Raw genomic sequence first — 2,500 nt, 5'->3', positions numbered from 1 at the left:
AGAGGGAGAGGGAGAGGGAGAAGGGGAGGGAGAGGGAGAGGGAGGGGGAGGGAGGAGGAGGGGAGGGAGAGGGAGAGGGAGAGGGAGAGGGAGAGGGAGAAGGGGAGGGAGAGGGAGAGGGAGAAGGGGAGGGAGAGGGGGAGGGGGAGGGAGAGGGAGAGGGAGAGGGAGGAGGGGAGGGGGAGGGAGGGGGGGAGGGAGAAAGGGAGGAGGAGGGAAAGGGGGAGGGGGGAGAGGGATAGGGAGGGGAAGGGGAGGGAGAGGGAGAGGGAGGGGGAGGGAGGAGGGGGAGGGAGAGGGAGAGGGAGAGGGAGGAGAGGGAGAGGGAGAGGGAGAGGGAGAGGGAGAGGGAGAGGGAGAGGGAGAAGGAGGAGAGGGAGAGGGAGAAGGAGGGTGTGGGAGAGGGAGAGGGAGAAGGGGAGGGAGAGGGAGAGGGAAAGGGAGAGTGAGAGGGAGAGGGAATGGGAAAGGGGGAGGGAGAAGGGGAGGGAGAGGGAGAGGGAGAGGGAGGAAGGGAGGGTGTGGGAGCGGGGGAGGGAGAGGGAGAGGGAGAGTGCAAATTCAAATTCAAAAACTTTATTCCATAAATGACAATGGTTATTCTTAATACATATATAATTTGTTGCAAAAATAATTAGTATACAATACATCTGTTTGATACGATGTCACAACTGACAATTTAGAAAATGTTCTTTTAATTTTCTTTTGAATTTATTGAGGTTAGTGATGTCTTTAACATTAGGAGGTAGTAGGTTCCAGGTCAGGGGTCCACGTATTAGCATTTGTCGTGTCCCAATTTCTGTGTATGATCTCTTGACATAAAGAGATGGAAGGAGAGGGAGAAGGGGAGGGGAGGGGGAGGGAGAGAGGGAGGGGGAAGGTGAGAGGGAGGGGGAAGGAGAGAGGGAGGGAGAGGGAAAGGGAGGGGGAGGGGGGAGGAGGGGAGGGAGAGGGAAAAGGAGAAGGAGAGAGGGAGGGAGAGGGAAAGGGAGAGGGAGAAGGGGAGGGAGAGGGAGAGGGAGAGGGAGAGGGAGAGGGAGAGGGAGAGGGAGAGGGAGAGGGAGAGGGAGAGGGAGAGGGAGAGGGAGAGGAGAGGGAGAGGGAGAGGGAGAGGGAGAGGGAGAGGGAGAGGGAGAGGGAGAGGGAGAGGGAGAGGGAGAGGGAGAGGGAGAGGGAGAGGGAGAAGGAGAGGGAGAAGGAGAGAGGGAGGGGGAAAGAGAGAGGGAGGGAGAGGGAAAGGGAGAGGGAGAAGGGGAGGGAGAGGGAGAGGGAAAGGGAGAGGGAGAAATAAAGAGTAAGAAAAATATAGAGGGAGAACGACAAGCAGAGAATGAGAGAGAGAGAGAGAGAGAGGGAGAGAGGAGAAAGGGATAAGGAGGGGATGGAGAGGATAGAGGAAAGAAGGAGGGAGTGCAAGGAAGTCTTGAGCAATTCTCCAGAAAATCAAGGCGGAGGATGCCGCTTCATCCCCGACAACAATACCAGAGAGAAAATCCTTCATTCTTTCCGGCGACGTCATGTCAGTGTCATGTCTAAGATGAGCCGAGGGAGATAAACCTGGGGGGCGGAAGTTAGAGATGATGTTTAACGAAATGTCTAACGAAAAATGGGCCAAAGGAAAGGAAAGTAAATGTGTAACAGTGAGGAGAATCAGAATACTAATTACTAACTACTAAGAACAAAAACATGAATGGAAATTATGACTATAATTGTAATCGATACTAAGTGAAAGATATTTAGGGAACTGCTCGAAAAAAATGTCTTCATTTTGAGATGATGTTGCTGCCCCCTTCCTCTCGCCTCCTTCTCACCCACCCCTCCCCTCCCCCTTATGGTATGAGGCCTCATGGAATCTGTCATGTGTACTGGCTCACCCTCCCACCTCCTCCCCACCCACACCACCCACCTTCCCTCCCTCCCTCCCTCCCTCCCTCACTCCCTCCCTCCCTCCCCCCATGCCTTCCTCCCTCCCTCCCCATCCCTCCCTCCCTCCCTTCCTCCCTCCCTTTCTCCCTCCCCATCCCTCCCTCCTTCCTCCCCTCCCTCCCTCCCTCCCTCCCCCCTCCATCCCACCTTCCCTCCCCCCTCCCTTCCTCCCTCCCTCCCTCCCCATCCCTTCTTAATGTTAGATGTTAGATTTAGAGCTCCAAGCGAGGCGCAGATAGATGTAGTAGTGACAGTATTCGTAGGATTATTGCATATGTTATTGTTATTATCATCATCATTTATGTCGTCCTCGTTACCACTGTTACACCGCTGTCATCATCGTCAGCATCGCCACCACCATCGTAATCATTAACACCACCACCACAATCATCATCATGATCATCATAGTCACCACTTCCACCACAATCACCTTCCTCAAAAACTCAACCACCACCGTCATCAGTAACATCACCACAACCATCTTCATTAACACGACGATCACCACGTACCTGCTACCACCATCACCATCATTATGAACACCACCATCATTATCATTAACACCACCACCACCATC

At 54.0% G+C, this 2,500-nt stretch overlaps 1 protein-coding gene across 1 annotated transcript in view; it reads left to right on the top strand.

The window, feature by feature from the left end:
• Dscam4 (Down syndrome cell adhesion molecule 4) overlaps positions 1-2,500 on the top strand; it is a gene marked incomplete in the record, with an annotated part of 112,555 nt that overhangs the window by 19,965 nt on the left and 90,090 nt on the right.

The sequence above is a fragment of the Penaeus japonicus genome, unplaced genomic scaffold (assembly GCF_977035675.1).
Source record: "Penaeus japonicus unplaced genomic scaffold, GWHDUDI00000001_assembly GWHDUDI00000040, whole genome shotgun sequence".
In the NCBI taxonomy this organism is placed as follows: domain Eukaryota; kingdom Metazoa; phylum Arthropoda; class Malacostraca; order Decapoda; family Penaeidae; genus Penaeus; species Penaeus japonicus.
The sequence above is the reverse complement of the archived record's forward strand: the minus strand, read 5'-3'. Positions and strand labels throughout refer to the sequence as shown.